This window comes from Trichechus manatus, unplaced genomic scaffold (genome assembly GCF_000243295.1).
Source record: "Trichechus manatus latirostris isolate Lorelei unplaced genomic scaffold, TriManLat1.0 scaffold00021, whole genome shotgun sequence".
NCBI classification, from domain to species: domain Eukaryota; kingdom Metazoa; phylum Chordata; class Mammalia; order Sirenia; family Trichechidae; genus Trichechus; species Trichechus manatus.
In genome coordinates this window covers 15,636,829-15,649,367 of record NW_004443957.1, presented here as the reverse complement: position 1 = coordinate 15,649,367, position 12,539 = coordinate 15,636,829, and the positions used below count along the sequence as shown (strand labels likewise).

The following is a 12,539-nucleotide window of genomic DNA, read 5'->3' as shown; positions in this document are numbered from 1 at the left end:
TTAAAAAAAAAAAAAAAAAAAGTATTAAGACATAGTTTGTTCACCACTGAAAAGGCAGGACATGTAACTTTATAAAAACTATGGAATAATTTTACACAATAATGACAACAACACAAAGAACAGAGACTGGAAAGAAATACATCATGAAGGAGTTATCTCTCTCCACAGCGGTAGATACCACTGACTAGTCACATCTCTGCTTTCCTGGGCTTCCATATTATAATATTCTGACTCTTCCCACTTCTCTAGGTCTTTCGCTGACATCTTTTTCCTTCTCCTATGCCTTAAAAAGAGTTTTGGGTGGAGCAAATGATTTAAGAGCTTGACTACTAACTGAAAGGTTGGTGGTCTGAATCCACTCAGAGGCACCTTAGAAGAAAGGCCTGGTGATCTACCTCCAAAAGATCATAGCCATTGAAAATCCCATGGAGCAGAGTTCTACTCTGACACACATGGGGTCGTCATGAGTTGGAATCGACTTGACAGTAACTGTTTTTTTTTTTTTAGTTTATGTCTTAAAAAGGCTTTCTTCAAATTATTCTGCTTTAGAGGTCTCATTCACCTTCTTCAAGACTTCAAGTATCACCATTGCTCAGATGACTCCTGATTCTAACCAAAGTTGGATGTTTGCATTTGGATGTTCTACCACTACCTGCTTCCTCTACTGAAGTGTCTTCTTTCAGCTTATCTGTCAACCTAGCAGATTTCAAGGCTTAACTCAAACAATACCTTTAATGTTATGTCTTCCCAGATTCAAACAAACATCTACAAGGCTTTCCCCAAACTACTGACTATACTTCGAACATGTTTTCTATGTCATATTACACTGAAGTTATTTGTTTGTACATCTGTGTGCCTGCTAGACTGAACACTTCTGAAAGACAGCTGTCTTTTCATTTTTCCTATCTCAAGCATCTAGCTAGGATTGTGTTTGGCACATTGTACTCAGCATATTGTAGGCACTACAATAAATATTTGAGGAATAAATGAACTAGTGACTAAACCAACACCAAAATAATCTTTCTCTTAAACTTGTATTCTTCTTTAAGAAATAATAATTCTTTAAAAAGTAATACATATTTATTGAAGAAAATCTAGAAAATATGAACACTCAGTAATCAACACAATTAACATTTGGTAATAACCCTAAAGTCTTTTTTCTCCCCCTCTCACGAATATGGTAGTCAGCACTCTCATAACTTTTTCTTTAAGTACATCTATGATTATATCCTTAGGGTAAATTTGTATAAAATTGATGGATCAAGGGGTTAATATCCCCTTTTGCTGTTTCTATTTTGATGTATGCTACTATCTACTTCAGAATTAGCTTGGCTTATCTTTGACACTTCCCTCTTGCCCCATACATCTAGTCAAATGAGTTCTATCCATTTCCCTTTTCAGCCTCTCATGTACATGCTCCTCATTTCTATTCAGAGCCAGAATGCTAACTTAGATGCAAATTATCTATGGCAGCAGCTACAAGAATAGAGACTTCTGGGGTTACCAGCTCTGTGACCTTAGGGAAGGAGGAGGAAAAGGGATTGCTCTGTGCCTCTGTCTCCTCGTCTGAAAGACAGGGATAAGAACAGTAATTACTGCATAGAGTTTAATACTTGAAAAGTGCTTAGAATAGTGCCTGGCACAAGGTTAGTATTCAAATGTTAGCTCTTGCTAAAAAAAAAAAAAAAAAATCATGCTGCCAACTGGTCTCTCTAATTTCTCTCTCCATCAAAATACACACTGCCAAAGATTCATCTTCTTAAGTAACCATTTTGATCACATCACACTTCTGCTCAGCAGTTCCACAATGTAAACTGAAAAAGTCCAAATCGCTTAGACTGGGTATTGAATAATGTCCCTCTCAAAAGAACAAAGCCACTTCTCTTGCTTTTCTTCCACTAATTTCCTTCATGAAAAATATCTGCTCCAATAAAAGAAATTCACTCACTGTCTCCTAAATATTTTCTGTGTTTCCTGCCTATTCGAATTATAAGGCTCAGACAAAACTGTAGCTCCTAAGTGAAACCCTTGTTTACTCCCTCAGGCTTGAAGTGACTGCTCCTCTCCATGACTACCTCTATACTTGGTAATATCCTTACAGTATGTCTTATATTCCTTCTTGAATTATCAGTATCTTTATATGTACATACAGCATTTATACACATATCTAAATAAAATGCCTTCCAACTAGATTATAAACTTCTGGTAGAAAGATATTGTATCTCATTTGCAGATGCTGAATAAATATTAATTGATTTGATAATATATTTTTGTAGAGCTTCTTAAAGCTATCATTCCAAAGACCTTCATGAAAGTGCTTTAATACATTATACAGTTCCAGAATCATTTTAAATACTGTTTAGCTCTCAGTAGTAACAGGCGAGAGTACCATTAAATTAGGTAAATAACTGTCATTACTAATATCCCCATATCCTTTGATTTCCAAAGGAAAGATGTGTACAAAATGATCCACTGGGTATAGAAAGAAAATATTAGACCTTTTATGTTTTATATCGTCTGAAAAATTGTGTTTTATATATGTTTTTAATGTATATAATTTACCAGTATAGTAGTTTGTATATATAACTTACAAATAAACATAACTGAGGTGCATGGATTTTTTTTTTTTTTAACTGATGAGATGTACAATTAAAAGTACAGAATACTGTGGAGTATTTTACATGTGTCCTAAATTTTAAGTGGCTATCTGATATCACCAATTTTAGAAGAAATGATTATCCACATATTTATAAACTAATGATCTAAAAAATGTTTATAGAAAATGAGACCTATCAGTTCTAGGTTTTATTACACTGAGCTTTAGTACAAAAAAAATCTAATGTTAAATTCTCATGTCAAAAGTCCCTTTAAACATATATTTACTTTAAGAAAGCAATGGTGTATATATCCCTAATAAGCCAATCCTTGATGTAAAAACTAAGAACAGGTAACCTTTCCTGTTATTCATTATTTACTGTTAGAAGTAAAGATTAACTTTTCACTATTTTATTCTATAAACGTTAGACTCTTAAATTCAAGGATGTAATTGATACACCATAAGAATGCTCACTAGTACACTAATGAATGTAAGGGAAAAAGCCCAGAATTAAGAAATTGAAAACCTAGCTCCACCATTACTTTTGTCATGTGAGCTTGGGTAAGTCATTTTGCCTGTCTCTGTTTTCTCACCTGTGAAATGAGAAGGCTGGCTGGACTGGATGATTCTAATATCCCTTTACAGTTCTAATATCCCTTTACAGTTCTAATATTCTGTGATTCTTACCAAATATAAATTATTACAAGCAGCAATAAACACATTTGGTCTTTTCTTAAATGTGTTAAAGTCTCGGCACATATTTTTCTTCTGACTGTCTGGGAAAAAATGTCTAAAGCTGTTTTGGGTGCTTGCTCAGAAAGGATAAAGATAGTGACTGTTGTACTTATGTATGCTTCTAGCATCAAGAAATCCCTATTACCGCACTCTACATGTTGGTATATGGCCATTCTAAATTCTCTAAATGCATAATGTAAAAATACATGACACACTGTATTATTTAAAAAGTTGTTTTAATGACAGGCAATTTTATATTTTCTTTTAAAATCATTGTGAGAAAAATACACCTCAAAACAAGAAGATGAACTTACAGCAAATAATGAAATCATCCTATTAGCTTAAAATAAATTATCTCCAGAAATAATGCCTTCCCTCTACCTTACAGTGTTTGGGAATGTAACTACACATGTGACACTGATGGCAAATTTGAATCAATCTAATTCTTAACAGTTAATGTTATTCAGTGACTTCATTTTGGGTTACTCTTCTATAAACAGAAACATTACTGTTTTACAAATGGTATATTTATAAAAATAAGGTAATTTCTTGCAGCTGAATGGTATTGAGAAAGTTCCTTCATAGTGCACTGGAGCACAGATCTGAGCATCAGGAAACTTGGATCTGGCAAAGCTTTTCTGAGGCCCAGCTGCCTCTTTTGTAAAAGAGATTGTTGTCATAGTTAGATGAGGCAATGCATTCAAAAGTGCTTTGTGGATGGTCTATCATGAATTATTACACTTTTTTGTGCACTTCCCTGTATGTTCTTTGCCTTGCTATACTGATGTAGAATATGAGGACATAAAAGGTAAGCTTAAAAAGTGAAACTTGATAAGCATAGTCATTAGAAACTAAAGATGTGCTTTTTTAGTGGGTAAGGTCCCTGGATAGTACAAACGGTTTGTGCTTGACTACTAACCAGAAGATTGGTGGTTTTCATTCACCCAGTGGCACGGTGAAAGAAAGGCCTGGCGATCTACTTCCAAAAGATCACAGCCACTAAACACCCTCTGGAATGCAGTTCTACTCCAAAACACGAGGCTACCACGGGTTAGAACCGATGTGATAGCAACAGGGTTGGTTTTAGTGGGTGATAATTTTAAAACACCAAGTATTTACTTTTTAAAATTGTCTCCTTTGAGTAAATTTTTAGATGTAATTGGTTTCAATGGAGTCTTTATATTAATACTTAAAAAAATAGAAACATACACACAAAAAACAAAATTAAAGAAGATTGGTCAAGTAAAGGGGCTAGTGGAATAATATGATTATATTAACTAGTTATGAAAAAAAAATTGATAAACTCTTTAGTAATTTCAGGAAACCCTGGTGGCATAGTGATTAAGAGCCATGGCTGCTAACCAAAAGGTTGGCAGTTCGAATCCACCAGGTGCACCTTGGAAACTTTATGGGGCAGTTCTACTCTGTCCTATAGGGTCACAATGAGTAGGAATCAACTCAATGGCAAGGGTTTTTCAACAGGTTTAGTAATTTCAAGAATAAAAGCTTGCTAACTGCAGTTTGGAGCCCTGGTGGCTCCGTGGTTAAAAGCTCAGCTGCTAAGCAAAAGGCTGGCACAGTCTCGAATTCACCAGCAGCAACTTGGAAACCCTATGGGGCAGTTCTACTCTGTCCTATAGGGTCACTATGAATAGGAATTGACTCAGCGGCAATGGTTTGGCTTGGTTTTTTGGGTAACTGCAGTTTAGAGGTTAATAGACTGTTATTATAACTACAAGAAAGAATCTATTATCACTCTAGAAAGTATCTGCCTCAAACCTCCCACTCCAGATAGGCTGTTGAATATACCTAGCTTATAGTTAACTTACAACCTAATTAAAAAGTTTACTTCTCTAAAGATTTTACTTGCTGACCAATCATCTGAAAACTCTAAACTGGTTATCTTTTTTGTGTCCTGTTTCTCCTATCACAAAGATCACAGGATTGAGACAAAGGAAGGAAATGAGAAATTGACAATAAAAAGCGAAGGATTTTCCTTGTAATTTTAAGTAGTAAAAAAGTTCTTTTTGTAGAAGAAGGGAAGGTATGTTAAAGATGGCTCCCAGTAATGCTGCTATTCAAAGTGTGAAATAATTTTTTCTTTTTCAACCTACTGTTCTGTTCAAAATACAGATTTCTTAATGAAAATTACATCTTGGAAAATAATGTGGCATGGATGGTCAATATTTTCTTTTACATGAATCAGATCTCTTAATCAGCGTTTGTCAGCCCTATAGAAAGCTTGCTCATATAAACTGAGGAAGAGAGTAGTCCTTCAAATTCAATGTACAGAATTTCAGTTTCCTGTTTCGCGAAAAATTCAGTTGTGTCATGGAAGATGAAAACTATATCAAGACGATTCAATGCCAGAAAAGGTTAATGAAATTCCTGTTTGAAAAGAAAGGTACTTCCAGTTTATACCCTCTGAACCATCATGAACAAATTCCTGAATCACATGTCAATTTTTTTCTGATAATATGCAAAGCAGTCAGTTAAATTTGAACTCTCAACGATGAAGCTGGTAATTTTCTATTAGTTGTTTAAGACTTCCTATTAAGCAATGTTCTCTGTGGTACAGAGAAAGCAGTAAAACATTTAATATAAGAATGATTTGTAATCTAATTCTAGATCAGAAAATAAGACATGCAAGTAATATTGAAAACAATATTTCTGCCAAGATCAACAGCATACAGTAGGCTAAGATAGGTTAATGGTATATTTATAAAAATAAATCTAAGTAACAGTAAATTTTAATATTTACTACTTTTACTGAGGAGAAGAAAGTAGATGTATACCCCATATCCACTGTCATTGTGTAAATTCCCACCCACAGCGACTCTATAGGACAAAGCAGAACTATCCCATGGGGTTTCCAAGGCTTTGAATCTTTACGGAAGCAGACTGCCACACTTTTCTCTCACAGAGCGGCTGATGGGTTTGAACTGCCAACCCTTCATTTAGCAGCAGTTGGTGGGTTCAAACCACTGACATTTTTGTTAGTAGCTGAGTGCTTAACCACTGTACCACCAGGGCTCCTTTTGAAAGTAGATGTAAGCACTGCTAACTTTATCCATATGTTCTGGAAAGGGATTTCAAGTAAGTTTTCCTAAGGCTTTATAGCAAATAAGTCTAACAGGCATCCAACTTGCAAACATGAAACTACAAAAATGTGCTGAAATCTAAAGTTGAAGATAATCAAATTTGCATAAACTGAAGTCTTATCAAATAGAAGCTGGATTCAGAAAACCTAGAATTCTCCCGTTTGCTTAAACATCTGAGTACTTATTACCCTACTGTCGTCAAGTCGATCGTGACTCATAGTGACCCTATAGGACAGACTAAAACTGCCCCATAAGATTTCCAAGACCGTAAATCTTTATGGAAGCAGACTGCCACATCTTTCTCCGCAGAGCAGCTGGAAGGTTCGAACTGCCAACCTTTCTGTTAGCAGCCAAGCACTTAACCACTGCTCCACCAGGGCTCCCCAAGTACTTATTAAATAGCAGAAAAGGAGTCTAGCTCTACGGAACAAATGGTATTTTACAAAAATTTCACAAACCTTCAAAACTTTAATATTTCTGAATATTTTACAGCAACCCAAATAACCTAATGAAAGTCCAACTTTTGAATATATATTTAAATATAAAATTTAAACCGTCAAACTATATTCAAATGAGTGCAAACATTTACAAAAGTGACATTCACAGAGAGAAGAAGCAAATTTCTGAAACCTGAGAAATATTTATGTGTATCACACCACAAAACCACTTCATGTGTGCATTAACTACAATACTGATAAGTTTTAAAATAAGAGCACCGCTCCTTAGATATCCTTGACTATCCTGAATGACAGTTAGGGAAAAAAAATCTGGCTAACTTTAGAAATAACCATAATGAGGGCAATTTCAAACCGAAGCAATCAGAGCTTCAACTCTATAACCTACCTCAAGACCTCAAAAGTACCACTCTTCTCCATTTACATTTAAGACATACTGAACTTGTAAATTCTCTAATACTAATCCATGCCTCTGTACATGTCACCCACGTGTGGCCTTGATCAGGCTCCTTACCCCCACTGGCCTACCTCCTACTCAACCATTCAAACTCAGCTCAGATGTAGGTAGATTCTGTTGTCTACCTCTTATCTGCAAATCTTGGTTAGCTGTTTCTGCTATGTGATCCCATGTGCCCGGCATAACTCCACCGAAGTACTTGTCATATTGTAGTGAATAATCTCTTTACTTGCCACTTTCCCCACCTCCCACTTCGCTGTAAGGCTATTTCTCTATCCTTTGAGCCTAAAACAGTTTTTAGCCTATAATATATGCAGATATTTCTTGAAAAAACAGTGAAGAAATTCTGGAAACCATTGTGGCTACCAAGAATCATTTAGTTCAACAAATATCTGAGTGCCTATGTGGACTCAAACGGTGAATATACAACCAAAAGATACAGTCCTTGCCTATGGGGAGTCCTATGAGCAAACAAATGAACATATTACCACGCATTACACAGAACAGTACAGACCTGGGAGTCATACTTCGCTTTTTCTTCCATCTCACTCCCACATATGAAATTAAATCTCTTCTTTGACTCAGCTACAATGCATGTAATGTTGCTCATATGTGATTAGTAAAAAAAGGGAACGAACGATATTAGTGAAACAAAGAGGTCATATTGGTTCATATGGGATTCTCCAAATCTTGTGCCACAGGTAACTATGGCTAAAATCAGCTGTTATTTCTAGTCCATGGTATTGCAGAACATTAGGTTTTTCAGGAATAATTAGTTCACTACAGTAGAAATGACTATACACTCATTTTTTGGTTAGCTACATTAAATTTATTAAACAAACATATCTTCCATAGGAACTAGAATGTATCGAGATCAGCAATAAAGAAGGGAATTAGTTAGCAGTTACCAATGATGACTACTTTGTTAAATAGTGTGCTAAGGGCTCTGAATACTTTATAATTTAAATTCAAGAATGAAGAAAGTAGATAATTTAAAAATGATAATCCACGTTGAATTTAAACGGATTGTGATTTAATTTATGGCCAGGCTGATAAGCTCAAAACATTGTCTTTATCACAGTCCTCCCCAGTTTCAAAACCTATTTATGGAATTCTGCAGATTAACTAATAAACTAATATCCTCACGAACACGAAGCATAAATTCTTCACAAAATTTTAGCAAACTAAATTCAACAATATATAAAAAGGATAACACACCATGACTAAGTCAAGCTTACTCCAGAATACAAGGTTGGTTAAACATTCAAAATATAATCAATAGTCCATTCAATGGGGAAAGAATACTCTTTTCAATAAACAGTGCTTGACAACTGGGTTTCCACATGCAGAGGAATGAAGCTGGACCCCTACCTCACATCATATATGAAAATTGACTAAAAAATGGATCAATGACCTCAATATAAGAGCTAAAATCATAAAACTCTTAGAAGAAACATAGGAGTAAAACTTCAGGACCTTGTTTTTAACAACAGATTTTCAGATACAACACCAAAAGCCATGTAACAGAAGAAAAAATAAACTTTACCAAAATTAAAAATTTGTGCATCAAAGGACTTTATCAAGAAAGTGAAGACACTCTACAAAACAGGAGAAAATATATGGAAGTCATATATCTGATTAGAGTTTAATATCTAGAACATATAAATAACTCTTACAATTCAACAACAAAATGACAATCAATTTAAAAAATGGGCAAAGGATCTGAATAGACATTTCTTTAAAGAAGATATTCAGATGGCCAATAAGCACATGAAAAGCTGCCCAACATCATTAGTCATTAGAAAAATGCAGATTAAAACCACAATCAGATACCACTTCATACCCAGTAGAATGACTTTTATAAAAAAAAAAAAAAAAGGAAAATCAGTGTTAGTAAGGATGTGGAAAAATTGGAATACTTGTGCATTGCTGGTGGGAATGTAAAATGGTGCAGCCACTATGGAAGAGTTTGTCAGTTCCTCAAAACATTAAACACAGAATTACCATATGACGTAGTAATTTCACTCCTAGGTATATACCCAGAAGAAGTGAAAGCAGGGACTCAAAGAGATACTTGTATACCAATGTTATGTCAAAAAGGTAGAAACAACCCAAGTGTCCATCAACAAACGAACAGATAAATAAAATGCATATACATACAGTGGAATATTATTCAGCCATAAAAAATGAAGTTCTGATACATGCCATGACCTGGATGATCCTTGAAAACCTTATGCTGAATGAAGTAAATCAGACATAAATGTATGATCCCACTTATATGAAATATTAAAATAGGCAAATGCATAGAGACAGAAAGTAGATTCGCAGTTACCAGGGGCTAGAGGAAGGGGAGAATGGAGAGTTATGGCTTAATGGGAAAGAATTTCTGTTTGGGGTGGTGAGAAAGCTTTAGAAATTAACAGCTGTCATGTCTGTACAACACTGTGAATATAATACCACTGAACTGTACACTTACAAATGGTTAAAATGGCAAATTTTGTTGTATATATTTCACCACAATAAAAAAGAAAATACAATCAATATAATTCACCATATTAATAAACAAAAAAGAAAAACCATATGATCATCCCAGTAGATACAGAAAAAGCCTTTGACAAAATTCAAAATCCATTCACCAACAAACTAGGCATAGAAGGCAATTTCCTCCTTCTACTTGTATTGGAAAACTTTAATTAAGGAAAAAATTTTATTCTTTGCTAAATAACCATTTGATTTTAACTTTATCAAAGTTTTAATTTACAACATCTCAAATATCATTGAGCACTACTTTAAGAAGTCTAAGAGGCTAGTCTCCTTTCTGGTATGGCAGTTTAAGCTATTAGACCAATCCTTCTGCAGGTAACAAATATCAACTCTTGACAAAATATAAAAAATAACCATCTGAAGGCACTAGGAAGTGAACAAGATGTGCAGACAGATTCTGGAGGAACGTATACAGTTGGAAGGAAAGACATATGGTGAGTTCCCATCTTGGTTTTTAGCCTACGGGCAGGCTGCAGTCAGTCTCTCAGGCCTGAAGAACAGAGTGTCAGATACCCACCGAAAAACCAAAAAAACCCAAACCTGTTGTCGTCGAGTCGATTCCGACTCATAGCGACACTACAGGACAGAGCAGAACTGCCCCACAGGGTTCCCAAGGAGTGGCTGGTGGATTCGAACTTCAGACCTTTTGGTAAGCAGCCAAACTATTAACTGCTGGCACCCACACCCACTGTAAAGTGAGGAGAAATCCTGGAAAAGAGAGAGCCAGAGAGGGAGAGCCAAAAATTCTGTGTATAACCTCTGCCCAAACCTATGTCTGAGCCCTGAATCATGCCTATATGGGGCAAATTGCAAGGATAACAGAACTAATGAGATTTTAGCTGCTGCCCAAGAAACAGAGTTAACAGTTTGAGTCCAACCAAATTAATTTCTGGCACAATGGTTAAGCGCTTGGCTGCTAACTGAAAGATCAGTGGTTCAAACCCACCAGCTGCTCCGCGGGGAAAAAAGGCCTGGAGATCTGCTCCCGTAAAGATTACAGCCTCGGAAACCCTACAATGCAGCTCTACTCTGTCATTCATACAGGGCCACTACAAGACGGAATTATCTCGATGGCACACAACAGCAACAAAACAAAAACATCAGCAGTCTTCAAATGAGTATAGCAGAATCTACAGTCTCCACAAAATAATTTTCACAATGTCCAAGATACTATGCAAGTTTTTTTGTCAATACGAAGAAACAGGAAAAATGTGACCCATTCTAAATAGAAATACCAATCAACAGAGACCAAACCTGAGGTAACCCTGACTGGAATTAGCAGACAAGAACTTTAGAGCAGTTACTACTATAACTCTGTTCAATGCGTTGAAGGGAAATATGTTCATAATGAATACAAAGATAGGAAATATTAACAGAGAAATAAAAACTATGAAAAAGAAACTAATTGAAGTTCTAGAATTAAAAAATACAATACCTAAAATAAATATATCTCAAGAAAGACAGCGTAAGTCTTTCCAGTTTTTCATTTTTATTAGCAATCTGTGGCATCAATGGTCATTGTACTATCATACAACCAGAGACGTATCAGTGAAACAAAACTTAAAACTGGTGATTTTTCTTGCTTTTTCTATGTGGTTTTCAATTTCCTTGTATTTAAAATAAGAAGGCAAATTGACTGATTCATTTATTTAACAAAAATTGACAGCCCTACTAATATTTAAGATACTGATAACATGAAATTATAAGAAAAAAACAAAAAGTCTTTCTCTTCAAGGAGCAACTCATAGTCTAAGAATCCCTTCTAATAATAGAGTTCTTGAACTATTTAATGAGATGAACTTTATCTCAATAAGGCCCAAAAGGGACCCTTTATATACATTTCTCAACATGTCAACAATCCTAATATCATTATAGTATAGATTTTCTTGTAAGAAGTAATTTGACTAAACTTTATTTCCATATAATTTCTAAAAATTATACGTCAGGATTTAAAAATTTATAGTAAAATATAAAATGTGATAACTGGAATTTCAACACTTTTATTTTATTCTAATAGATCTTTAGGATATTTCTTATTTCTGAATCACTTAATATATTTTTCACACTTATAAAAAACAATGGCCATCTTTCTTTAGACTGAAAAAATGTAGAAATCACAAATTCAAGAGTCACATACTGTACAAATGATTTTCCAAAATGTTTCTGCATTAAGAAATGGGGAGAGAATATATAAAGCTATGAAGTAACACAGCAGTCTAGAGCATGGATCTGAGGAGAGAAAGAAATGGGTTTAAGATGAGAGTTTACTACCTTCTAACAATCATGACCTTAGACTGACTAGTTAATTGTTCCATCTGTAGAACACCTGTAAACCATCACAGGGTCATTGTACAGATTAAATAGATTACTATTGATGAGATAAATTTGATGTAATTCTTTAGAAAGGCATTTTGGCCTACCTTTCCTGAAATATATTCTTACGGATTATTAATAAGTACTGAATGGGGGAAAATTTTAAAAGTTTCTGTAAGTTTGAGAAACTCTGGTTTCTTTATTACAGGGCTTCTCAGTCTTTAATATGTAAATAGAGAGTGATACCTTGAGAGCTGGAACTTGACAGGGCTGCCTGGTTCTTCTGGGTCTTGCAAGATTCCCACCTTCGACAGGGTACAGTCCTACCACTTTTCTAT

The 12,539-nt window shown here is 34.9% G+C and overlaps 2 protein-coding genes across 4 annotated transcripts in view; one reads left to right on the top strand and one right to left on the bottom strand.

Annotated features, from left to right (window-relative positions):
- The window catches only part of RALGPS2 (Ral GEF with PH domain and SH3 binding motif 2), a 167,249-nt gene that overhangs the window by 55,754 nt on the left and 98,956 nt on the right, over positions 1-12,539 (bottom strand). The gene's annotated exons all lie outside the window — the stretch shown is intronic.
- ANGPTL1 (angiopoietin like 1) overlaps positions 1-12,539 on the top strand; it is a 29,000-nt gene that overhangs the window by 9,191 nt on the left and 7,270 nt on the right. The window lies entirely within an intron of this gene.